Source organism: Sinohyriopsis cumingii, unplaced genomic scaffold (assembly GCF_028554795.1).
Source record: "Sinohyriopsis cumingii isolate HCF-2022 unplaced genomic scaffold, ASM2855479v2 utg000066l, whole genome shotgun sequence".
NCBI classification, from domain to species: domain Eukaryota; kingdom Metazoa; phylum Mollusca; class Bivalvia; order Unionida; family Unionidae; genus Sinohyriopsis; species Sinohyriopsis cumingii.
The window spans coordinates 313499-326906 of NW_028315866.1; the positions used below are offsets into that span (position 1 = coordinate 313499).

At 33.8% G+C, this 13408-nt stretch overlaps 2 non-coding genes across 2 annotated transcripts; both read right to left on the minus strand.

The window, feature by feature from the left end:
- Nucleotides 1-5502: 5502 nt before the first annotated feature.
- Nucleotides 5503-5586, minus strand: Trnal-cag (transfer RNA leucine (anticodon CAG)). Its single transcript has one exon. It is a non-coding gene; the product is annotated as a tRNA-Leu (tRNA).
- Nucleotides 5587-12386: 6800 nt separating this feature from the next.
- On the minus strand, nucleotides 12387-12470 carry Trnal-cag (transfer RNA leucine (anticodon CAG)). The gene has a single exon. It is a non-coding gene; the product is annotated as a tRNA-Leu (tRNA).
- Between the last annotated feature and the right edge of the window lie 938 nt (nucleotides 12471-13408).

Sequence of the window (13408 nt, forward strand, 5' to 3'; positions counted from 1 at the left end):
TTACAAAACAATGATTCTACAATAGTATTTTGTTAAGCTATATTACAGAACAATGATTCTAAAATTTTATTGTGTAATGTTATAGTACAAAACAATGATTCTACAATGTAATAAACACTTTATCCTCTTCTATTCTCATTAAAGGATTATCTTTTACAAAATACTTCGTAATCAAAGTCTGATTTTTGTCTTTGTAATGTTGATACGCATATAATATATATTTTCTAGTCAAATATTGGAACAATCTTTCGATGTCTATTTGTTTCCCTAATAAAGACATAATGTTTCTTCTTTTGTAAATGCACAATCGAGCAATGCTCAGAATGTAGTTCAAAAAATAACTATTTACTGATTTTGTTTCTTTGTTATATCCTATCATGAGCATTTGTTCAAGAGAAGTGCTATTGAGAACACCAACTCTACAATTTTTAAAAAGAATCTCAACTATATATACAATATAATTCTTAAAAGAGCTTAATTCAGGACATTTCAAAAACATGTGAAATAAATCCTCTGTTTCCAACTGGCACACTGGACATGAGTCATTATCAATTTTGCCATAGTATTTTAGTCTCTCTTTTGTAAATATTCGATTGTGCATTATTCTATAATCCAAATCTATACAATCTGGGGTCTTGAAAGGTAGGTGTATCAATTTCCAGTATTTATGCTTTTCCAAACTAAATATCTTACTCCAAAAGGAAACAGAAGCTGGTTCTTGAAAAATCAACGTACATAAAAGCTTGTAAAATAGTTGTGTTGTACATAAACAGAGGTCATATAATTTTGTATCAACTCTGAGAAACATATTATTTCTCCCATTGGTTACAGTGGGTTTTGACTCTGTTGCAACAATATTTCTCCAGCCTAATGGTATACTTTCTATTATGCAATTATAGTCTTTTTTTATCTTATCTGTTTTGATCTCAGAATTTGATTTGTATATCATTTCTGGAATAGCTCTATAAGGTAGTATTCCAGGTACAAATTCATATGTAATATCCTGAACACGAACAATTCCTGCTTCTATAAATTCTGCGAAAAACAACGTTTTACCAGCACATGTAATATTAGGATTTAAAAAGAGAGGTTGTTCAAAAACATTCCTCACATCAATATTTGTATCGATATTATTTCTAAGTTTTTCCCATGCATGAAACATTTCTCTGTAAAATATAGGTAGGGTATTCAATTGTTGCTTATTTAAAGACATGAGAAACAACTCTTTGGTCAACCTCATGTTCAGGACAGTAGATAAAAAGTGATCAAAGGTATTTTTCCACATAGCATGGCAATTCACATCAAAGTATCTTTTTAAAAATTTTAGTCTGAATGCATACATTTTCATCTTTATATCAGTTAACTGTAGTCCGCCATTTCGCTTATCACCAATTATTGTATAATAGTGAACCAAATGGGACTTTCCTGACCAGATAAATCTGAGAAATAATTGCTTCAATTCATCAGCAATCATATCAGGAAGAGGCTGAACTGACACTATGTACAATACTCTAGAAACTAATAAGTTATTAACAACTGTTACTTTTCCTTGTATTGTCAAATATCTCTGTGACCACAGTTGCAATAAGTTTTTAATTTTAGACAATCTATCATTCCAGTTCAGTTGCTCACATAACTTTGCACATTTTCCCACATAAGCTCCCAAAATTAAGATGACTTGATCACACATTTGAATTTGTAATTGTTTGCAATAATCATCAGTAAGTTTACCAGATCCAATACACAGAAGTTCTGTCTTTTCCTTGTTCACCTTTGCACCAGATCCTTTACAATACAAGTCAAGTACATTAAAAGATTGATTAATGGATTGTGTGTCCGCTAATGTCAAGGTTGTATCATCTGCATGTTGAAAAACTTTACTTGTATTACTAGACAGTGGGAGTGGAATACCTTTGATAGTGGGATTTGCTTTGATAGCGAGTCCTAAGGGTTCTGCTGCTAATACATATAACATTGCTGATATAGGACAACCTTGTCTGACTGAATTTTTAATTAAAAAGGGTTTCGTTAGATGACCATTGCATTTAACACTACTTTTAATTTCATTATAAAATATCTTTATCCACTGAATAAAATTGTCACCAAAACCGAACTTTCGTAACACAGAAATCAAATATGAGTGGCAAACTCTGTCAAACGCTTTTTCTTGATCAATTTTTAAGATATATCCCTCAAGATTGTCTCTCTCAACCATATCTATAATATCTCTTACAGTGACTATAGTATCAGCAATATCTCTCCCAACTATACAACATGTCTGAGTTTGAGAAATAATTTTGGGTAATACCATTTTTAAACGTGTAGACAAAATCCTTGCCAAAATTTTATAATCTACATTAAGTAAACTGATAGGACGCCAATTTTGCAATCTTCTATTATCCCCCTTATTTTTATAAATAAGTGATATAACCCCAAATCTCATTGATCTCGACATAATATTGTCATTCTTAACACTCTGAAAGATGTGCAACAGAATATCATATATACAATCATAAAATTTACAATACCACTCTACTGTCAATCCGTCCGGGCCGGGGCTTTTATTTTTAGCCATCCCTTTTATAGCTGTATGTATTTCATCAACTGTTATTATGGCATCACACATATCTTTATCCTCATCAGATACAGAACAGTTTACAAAATTTAAAAGTGAATCAGTACAATTATCATCAACAGTTACCGAAGAATATAAATGACTATAAAACTGATGTATTTCATCTAAGATTCCGCTTGTATTTGAAATAATTACACCATCATCATCAATCAATTCATTGATTACATTTTTGTTGTGTCGATATTTCTCAAGATTTAGAAAATATTTAGTATTTCTATCGCTTTCAATTGCCCATTTGGCCTTAGATCTCAATATAGCACCCCCGACAAAAATCAGTTTCATAGTCACTTAGCTGATGTTTTAGTTCTTCATATTTGTTAATGTCATATGGTTCTTTATTTGCGACTTTTTCTGAAAATGATTTTAATTTATTTTGCAATGTAAAGTATTCTTGTAATCTTTCCTTATTTCTTCTTGTACAGTATACTTGGGAAAATTTTTTAATTTTGTATTTTACATTATCCCACCAAATGAGTGGTTCACTGAAATACATTTCGTCAGTTTTTCCCTCGGTAAGAATTTATTTCACTCTTTGTACATATTTTTCCTCAAAAAGAACATTGTTATTTAATATCCATAATCCGGGCCCTGTTTCCACTTTGCAGGTATTTAGTTTAAGGTATACAAAAGAATGATCACTAAAGGATGTATCTGCATAATAAATATTTTGCACATTGGAGTGCAATTTTGAGGAAATCAAAAAATAATCTATTCTACTCTGCTTCATTTCGCCTAGTACAACTTGTTTTCTGGAGAAACTACGAGTACTAGGATTTCGTGATCTCCATAAATCGGTAATATTCCTATCATGAATAATTTTATAAAGTTCACGCATTGCTACATCATCAATATGTAAGGCTTTGTTATGTCGATCAATACCTGCTAAAGTTGTATTAAAATCACCAGCCAGGATAGTGCTATCACTAGTACTGTTATGTAAATATGTATTTAGCTTCATGAAAAAGTTAAACTTTTCCTTCACAACATTTGGAGCATAAATATTGATTAAATCAATCACTTTATCATCCATAGCTATTTTAAGATGTAAAATCCTACCCTTTTCAATCATTTCTTGTGTCACCTGATTTCTCAATTCTCTCACTACTAAAACAGCAACACCTGTCCTCCTAATGTCAGCATTACTATAAAATATGTCACCATTCCAAATCTCATTTTCTCTAATACTTTCAACAAACTCATCATCCCAAAAGGTTTCTTGCAATAATAAAATATGGCCTCTTTTCTCTTTAAATATTTCTAAAACAGACTTTAGTTTATTCAAATTACGCAAGCCATTTACATTTAGAGATACAATATTTAAAGCCATGATTATGATGAGTGTATTGAAAGTATTAAAAAATGTTGAGTGTTTGATCATTTCTTCATAGGTGTTCGTCGCATGCTATTCATCTTCATATTAGGTACTGGATTAAACCTTCTCCTTCTCCTTTGTACTACTTTGAAATTTTCGATATTAGTACCGTTTTCTTGACATGTACGTGATTCGTTTGATCTTTCAACAACGTCTGCAGCCATCTTCCTGTCATCATCTGAATCTGTCCCCGATCCATCTCCAATTGTATGATTGTTGTTTACTTCCTCAGATTCTATTTCTACATTGGTCATATCAACTCCAATTCTTTCTTTTTCTTCCCCACTTTCTCCACTCTCATTATCTTTTTTTGCATTCTCAATTTCTTCTTTATCATCTTCGTCACTCTGTAACTCCAATATGTCTTCCCTCATATCATCATCAACTTGCGAATGAATGCCTGTAATGGCCTCTCTGTAACACATACATGTTTGCGCCTCTTTGTGGCATTTGTCGCATATCCTGCATGTACACATAAGAGGAAAACTTCCACAACTTTCACATCTTTGCCTTGTGCAATTTTTTGCTACATGGCCTTGCTCCCCACACTTGTAGCATACAAAATCAGGGCAGTCTTTTATAACATGTCCCGGATCAAGACATCTAGAACATACCTTAACTTGATTATTGTGTAATACTCTAAAGTATTGTTGACCATTGACAGTCTGAAATTTCAGACTGTAAGGCAAGGATTTTACCTGCTGTGGAAATTTACATTTGACATAACGAGTCCCATCAGCCACACTAGTTCCAGGATAATATCTGCGTTGAATGGGAGAAAGAAGTTCTACTCCGTATTCACCGAGCTTCATACTTATATCATCATCTGTGATGTATGCTGGTAAATGAAGAATTGACACAATAATAGTGTCTGAATATAAAAGAGTACAATCAAAGTGTTCACTTCCAATATCAATTCCACACAAGGTATTATATGCTACTTCCTTACTCGGTAGTGTGACCTCATACAAATTTGCACCTTTGGGCACAACTGCATAGACCGACATATCTCCGGTTAATTCTTCTACACTTCTAACAATATCACTTGCCTTTATTTTCTTCACATCCTTTACATCAATCACCACGGTACATTCTTTCCCAAAACGACGAGAAGCTCCTGTCTGTCTATCGATGTTACTCGACATGCCATTCTTATTGTTAGCTATTCCACTGGTGTCATTAGAGTGTGAGTCAGCTCCTTGTGCTGCACGTGCAGCACGACCAGGTTTTGTATTCATTGTCACAGAAAAAAATTTTTTGTGTGGTGGATAAAGTTATCCACACACTCAAAATATATCTCACTTATATATGAATGCGATCAAACAAATCTTATCAACGTACCTGTAACAAATTAAAACAGCAAAAATGTCTATTAAAGGAAAAAAACTTGAAAATTCACGGAGCGATCATCAAACGTGTTTTCCTTCTGATGTCATAACCGGAAGTCTCTATTTTAGAGTCATAAAAGATACTGCTCTATGACAAAAGAACAGTTTGTCAGAAGTGGGATTCGAACCCACGCCGGGAAGACCCGACTGCGACCTGAACGCAGCGCCTTAGACCGCTCGGCCATCCTGACATATGCATTGCAAAGATCCGAGTGCACATAGAGAGATTGAAGGGCGTATAGGTCAGCATACTGAATAGGACTCGTTGAGGCCTAGAATCATCGACTAATTGAATAAATAGTAAGATTTTGTAACAACAAAGATTTTGTAACAGCACAGGATAATCTCCAATCATCTATATTTTTATCTTTGTACTTGTATATTGTGCCTCTAATAATGATAACATTAACTACAAAGTTATTAATGTTTTCCTTGCAGAGAAGTCGATGAGGGAGGGATTCTACTGTAATTTGAATGCATCATCTTAGACCGCTTGTCCATCCTGATCTATCCATTAGTTTTCTGCACCTTATCTCTTAGAAATACAGTGGAAAGGATACATTAAATGATAGAGACAAATGCAAATGTTAAGTAATAGAGAACAATTGAAATATGAAGGAACAGTGAAAACCTCCAATGTAACAGGTAAGCGTTATTGAACAATGTTATATTATGTATGCATACATCCATAAAGAGAGAGAGAGAGAGAGGGAGAGAGAGAGAGAGAGAGAGAGAGAGAGAGAGAGAGAGAGATGGTGTGTGTGTGTGGGGGGGGGGAAGGGTAGGTGGACGTATATAATTAGACAGGCAGTGGATAGATGGGCATCTTGTTTGTGAATCGCGGGAATATAGCGCCAGCGGGTACTTATATAAAAATGACAATTTCTCATTAACATACAAGAGATAAACTTCTCCTCTCGATAATACCTTGTGCTTATTATAACTGTTTGAGCATAAAGAATAAAAAGGTAACCTTTTTGGGACTCGAATGAATGTGAGTGAAACACTCATGCAGGTAGTATCGCTTTCCCGTCTGTAGATATCCGTGAGATTTGTATGTGTGTGTGTGTCTATATGTGTGTGTGTGTGTGTGTGTTAGAGAGAGAGAGAGAGAGAGAGAGAGAGAGAGAGAGAGAGAGAGAGATAATAACAAGTTAATACATTTGAAGGGCCAGAAAAGCATATTTAACTAAAACAGCTGTTATATGCCAGCATACATGAACGCTGTAAGATTGATGTTTTCTATTTTAGAGTCATAAGAGATACTGCTCTATGACAAAAGAACAGTTTGTCAGAAGTGGGATTCGAACCCACGCCGGGAAGACCCGACTGCGACCTGAACGCATCGCCTTTTTTTTTTTTTTCTTTCTTTATTCAAAAACGCTTTGTACAGTATAAAAGTTAAAAATATACAGTCAGTATGTACATAGTAGTTTGTAATGCTATATTACAAAATAATGGTTCTACAATAGTATTTTGTAATGCTATATTACAAAACAATGATTCTACAATAGTATTTTGTTAAGCTATATTACAGAACAATGATTCTAAAATTTTATTGTGTAATGTTATAGTACAAAACAATGATTCTACAATGTAATAAACACTTTATCCTCTTCTATTCTCATTAAAGGATTATCTTTTACAAAATACTTCGTAATCAAAGTCTGATTTTTGTCTTTGTAATGTTGATACGCATATAATATATATTTTCTAGTCAAATATTGGAACAATCTTTCGATGTCTATTTGTTTCCCTAATAAAGACATAATGTTTCTTCTTTTGTAAATGCACAATCGAGCAATGCTCAGAATGTAGTTCAAAAAATAACTATTTACTGATTTTGTTTCTTTGTTATATCCTATCATGAGCATTTGTTCAAGAGAAGTGCTATTGAGAACACCAACTCTACAATTTTTAAAAAGAATCTCAACTATATATACAATATAATTCTTAAAAGAGCTTAATTCAGGACATTTCAAAAACATGTGAAATAAATCCTCTGTTTCCAACTGGCACACTGGACATGAGTCATTATCAATTTTGCCATAGTATTTTAGTCTCTCTTTTGTAAATATTCGATTGTGCATTATTCTATAATCCAAATCTATACAATCTGGGGTCTTGAAAGGTAGGTGTATCAATTTCCAGTATTTATGCTTTTCCAAACTAAATATCTTACTCCAAAAGGAAACAGAAGCTGGTTCTTGAAAAATCAACGTACATAAAAGCTTGTAAAATAGTTGTGTTGTACATAAACAGAGGTCATATAATTTTGTATCAACTCTGAGAAACATATTATTTCTCCCATTGGTTACAGTGGGTTTTGACTCTGTTGCAACAATATTTCTCCAGCCTAATGGTATACTTTCTATTATGCAATTATAGTCTTTTTTTATCTTATCTGTTTTGATCTCAGAATTTGATTTGTATATCATTTCTGGAATAGCTCTATAAGGTAGTATTCCAGGTACAAATTCATATGTAATATCCTGAACACGAACAATTCCTGCTTCTATAAATTCTGCGAAAAACAACGTTTTACCAGCACATGTAATATTAGGATTTAAAAAGAGAGGTTGTTCAAAAACATTCCTCACATCAATATTTGTATCGATATTATTTCTAAGTTTTTCCCATGCATGAAACATTTCTCTGTAAAATATAGGTAGGGTATTCAATTGTTGCTTATTTAAAGACATGAGAAACAACTCTTTGGTCAACCTCATGTTCAGGACAGTAGATAAAAAGTGATCAAAGGTATTTTTCCACATAGCATGGCAATTCACATCAAAGTATCTTTTTAAAAATTTTAGTCTGAATGCATACATTTTCATCTTTATATCAGTTAACTGTAGTCCGCCATTTCGCTTATCACCAATTATTGTATAATAGTGAACCAAATGGGACTTTCCTGACCAGATAAATCTGAGAAATAATTGCTTCAATTCATCAGCAATCATATCAGGAAGAGGCTGAACTGACACTATGTACAATACTCTAGAAACTAATAAGTTATTAACAACTGTTACTTTTCCTTGTATTGTCAAATATCTCTGTGACCACAGTTGCAATAAGTTTTTAATTTTAGACAATCTATCATTCCAGTTCAGTTGCTCACATAACTTTGCACATTTTCCCACATAAGCTCCCAAAATTAAGATGACTTGATCACACATTTGAATTTGTAATTGTTTGCAATAATCATCAGTAAGTTTACCAGATCCAATACACAGAAGTTCTGTCTTTTCCTTGTTCACCTTTGCACCAGATCCTTTACAATACAAGTCAAGTACATTAAAAGATTGATTAATGGATTGTGTGTCCGCTAATGTCAAGGTTGTATCATCTGCATGTTGAAAAACTTTACTTGTATTACTAGACAGTGGGAGTGGAATACCTTTGATAGTGGGATTTGCTTTGATAGCGAGTCCTAAGGGTTCTGCTGCTAATACATATAACATTGCTGATATAGGACAACCTTGTCTGACTGAATTTTTAATTAAAAAGGGTTTCGTTAGATGACCATTGCATTTAACACTACTTTTAATTTCATTATAAAATATCTTTATCCACTGAATAAAATTGTCACCAAAACCGAACTTTCGTAACACAGAAATCAAATATGAGTGGCAAACTCTGTCAAACGCTTTTTCTTGATCAATTTTTAAGATATATCCCTCAAGATTGTCTCTCTCAACCATATCTATAATATCTCTTACAGTGACTATAGTATCAGCAATATCTCTCCCAACTATACAACATGTCTGAGTTTGAGAAATAATTTTGGGTAATACCATTTTTAAACGTGTAGACAAAATCCTTGCCAAAATTTTATAATCTACATTAAGTAAACTGATAGGACGCCAATTTTGCAATCTTCTATTATCCCCCTTATTTTTATAAATAAGTGATATAACCCCAAATCTCATTGATCTCGACATAATATTGTCATTCTTAACACTCTGAAAGATGTGCAACAGAATATCATATATACAATCATAAAATTTACAATACCACTCTACTGTCAATCCGTCCGGGCCGGGGCTTTTATTTTTAGCCATCCCTTTTATAGCTGTATGTATTTCATCAACTGTTATTATGGCATCACACATATCTTTATCCTCATCAGATACAGAACAGTTTACAAAATTTAAAAGTGAATCAGTACAATTATCATCAACAGTTACCGAAGAATATAAATGACTATAAAACTGATGTATTTCATCTAAGATTCCGCTTGTATTTGAAATAATTACACCATCATCATCAATCAATTCATTGATTACATTTTTGTTGTGTCGATATTTCTCAAGATTTAGAAAATATTTAGTATTTCTATCGCTTTCAATTGCCCATTTGGCCTTAGATCTCAATATAGCACCCCCGACAAAAATCAGTTTCATAGTCACTTAGCTGATGTTTTAGTTCTTCATATTTGTTAATGTCATATGGTTCTTTATTTGCGACTTTTTCTGAAAATGATTTTAATTTATTTTGCAATGTAAAGTATTCTTGTAATCTTTCCTTATTTCTTCTTGTACAGTATACTTGGGAAAATTTTTTAATTTTGTATTTTACATTATCCCACCAAATGAGTGGTTCACTGAAATACATTTCGTCAGTTTTTCCCTCGGTAAGAATTGATTTCACTCTTTGTACATATTTTTCCTCAAAAAGAACATTGTTATTTAATATCCATAATCCGGGCCCTGTTTCCACTTTGCAGGTATTTAGTTTAAGGTATACAAAAGAATGATCACTAAAGGATGTATCTGCATAATAAATATTTTGCACATTGGAGTGCAATTTTGAGGAAATCAAAAAATAATCTATTCTACTCTGCTTCATTTCGCCTAGTACAACTTGTTTTCTGGAGAAACTACGAGTACTAGGATTTCGTGATCTCCATAAATCGGTAATATTCCTATCATGAATAATTTTATAAAGTTCACGCATTGCTACATCATCAATATGTAAGGCTTTGTTATGTCGATCAATACCTGCTAAAGTTGTATTAAAATCACCAGCCAGGATAGTGCTATCACTAGTACTGTTATGTAAATATGTATTTAGCTTCATGAAAAAGTTAAACTTTTCCTTCACAACATTTGGAGCATAAATATTGATTAAATCAATCACTTTATCATCCATAGCTATTTTAAGATGTAAAATCCTACCCTTTTCAATCATTTCTTGTGTCACCTGATTTCTCAATTCTCTCACTACTAAAACAGCAACACCTGCCCTCCTAATGTCAGCATTACTATAAAATATGTCACCATTCCAAATCTCATTTTCTCTAATACTTTCAACAAACTCATCATCCCAAAAGGTTTCTTGCAATAATAAAATATGGCCTCTTTTCTCTTTAAATATTTCTAAAACAGACTTTAGTTTATTCAAATTACGCAAGCCATTTACATTTAGAGATACAATATTTAAAGCCATGATTATGATGAGTGTATTGAAAGTATTAAAAAATGTTGAGTGTTTGATCATTTCTTCATAGGTGTTCGTCGCATGCTATTCATCTTCATATTAGGTACTGGATTAAACCTTCTCCTTCTCCTTTGTACTACTTTGAAATTTTCGATATTAGTACCGTTTTCTTGACATGTACGTGATTCGTTTGATCTTTCAACAACGTCTGCAGCCATCTTCCTGTCATCATCTGAATCTGTCCCCGATCCATCTCCAATTGTATGATTGTTGTTTACTTCCTCAGATTCTATTTCTACATTGGTCATATCAACTCCAATTCTTTCTTTTTCTTCCCCACTTTCTCCACTCTCATTATCTTTTTTTGCATTCTCAATTTCTTCTTTATCATCTTCGTCACTCTGTAACTCCAATATGTCTTCCCTCATATCATCATCAACTTGCGAATGAATGCCTGTAATGGCCTCTCTGTAACACATACATGTTTGCGCCTCTTTGTGGCATTTGTCGCATATCCTGCATGTACACATAAGAGGAAAACTTCCACAACTTTCACATCTTTGCCTTGTGCAATTTTTTGCTACATGGCCTTGCTCCCCACACTTGTAGCATACAAAATCAGGGCAGTCTTTTATAACATGTCCCGGATCAAGACATCTAGAACATACCTTAACTTGATTATTGTGTAATACTCTAAAGTATTGTTGACCATTGACAGTCTGAAATTTCAGACTGTAAGGCAAGGATTTTACCTGCTGTGGAAATTTACATTTGACATAACGAGTCCCATCAGCCACACTAGTTCCAGGATAATATCTGCGTTGAATGGGAGAAAGAAGTTCTACTCCGTATTCACCGAGCTTCATACTTATATCATCATCTGTGATGTATGCTGGTAAATGAAGAATTGACACAATAATAGTGTCTGAATATAAAAGAGTACAATCAAAGTGTTCACTTCCAATATCAATTCCACACAAGGTATTATATGCTACTTCCTTACTCGGTAGTGTGACCTCATACAAATTTGCACCTTTGGGCACAACTGCATAGACCGACATATCTCCGGTTAATTCTTCTACACTTCTAACAATATCACTTGCCTTTATTTTCTTCACATCCTTTACATCAATCACCACGGTACATTCTTTCCCAAAACGACGAGAAGCTCCTGTCTGTCTATCGATGTTACTCGACATGCCATTCTTATTGTTAGCTATTCCACTGGTGTCATTAGAGTGTGAGTCAGCTCCTTGTGCTGCACGTGCAGCACGACCAGGCTTTGTATTCATTGTCACAGAAAAAAATTTTTTGTGTGGTGGATAAAGTTATCCACACACTCAAAATATATCTCACTTATATATGAATGCGATCAAACAAATCTTATCAACGTACCTGTAACAAATTAAAACAGCAAAAATGTCTATTAAAGGAAAAAAACTTGAAAATTCACGGAGCGATCATCAAACGTGTTTTCCTTCTGATGTCATAACCGGAAGTCTCTATTTTAGAGTCATAAAAGATACTGCTCTATGACAAAAGAACAGTTTGTCAGAAGTGGGATTCGAACCCACGCCGGGAAGACCCGACTGCGACCTGAACGCAGCGCCTTAGACCGCTCGGCCATCCTGACATATGCATTGCAAAGATCCGAGTGCACATAGAGAGATTGAAGGGCGTATAGGTCAGCATACTGAATAGGACTCGTTGAGGCCTAGAATCATCGACTAATTGAATAAATAGTAAGATTTTGTAACAACAAAGATTTTGTAACAGCACAGGATAATCTCCCATCATCTATATTTTTATCTTTGTACTTGTATATTGTGCCTCTAATAATGATAACATTAACTACAAAGTTATTAATGTTTTCCTTGCAGAGAAGTCGATGAGGGAGGGATTCTACTGTAATTTGAATGCATCATCTTAGACCGCTTGTCCATCCTGATCTATCCATTAGTTTTCTGCACCTTATCTCTTAGAAATACAGTGGAAAGGATACATTAAATGATAGAGACAAATGCAAATGTTAAGTAATAGAGAACAATTGAAATATGAAGGAACAGTGAAAACCTCCAATGTAACAGGTAAGCGTTATTGAACAATGTTATATTATGTATGCATACATCCATAAAGAGAGAGAGAGAGAGAGAGAGAGAGAGAGAGAGAGAGAGAGAGAGAGATGGTGTGTGTGTGTGGGGGGGGGGGGAAGGGTAGGTGGACGTATATAATTAGACAGGCAGTGGATAGATGGGCATCTTGTTTGTGAATCGCGGGAATATAGCGCCAGCGGGTACTTATATAAAAATGACAATTTCTCATTAACATACAAGAGATAAACTTCTCCTCTCGATAATACCTTGTGCTTATTATAACTGTTTGAGCATAAAGAATAAAAAGGTAACCTTTTTGGGACTCGAATGAATGTGAGTGAAACACTCATGCAGGTAGTATCGCTTTCCCGTCTGTAGATATCCGTGAGATTTGTATGTGTGTGTGTGTCTATATGTGTGTGTGTGTGTGTGTGTGTTAGAGAGAGAGAGAGAGAGAGAGAGAGAGAGAGGATAACAA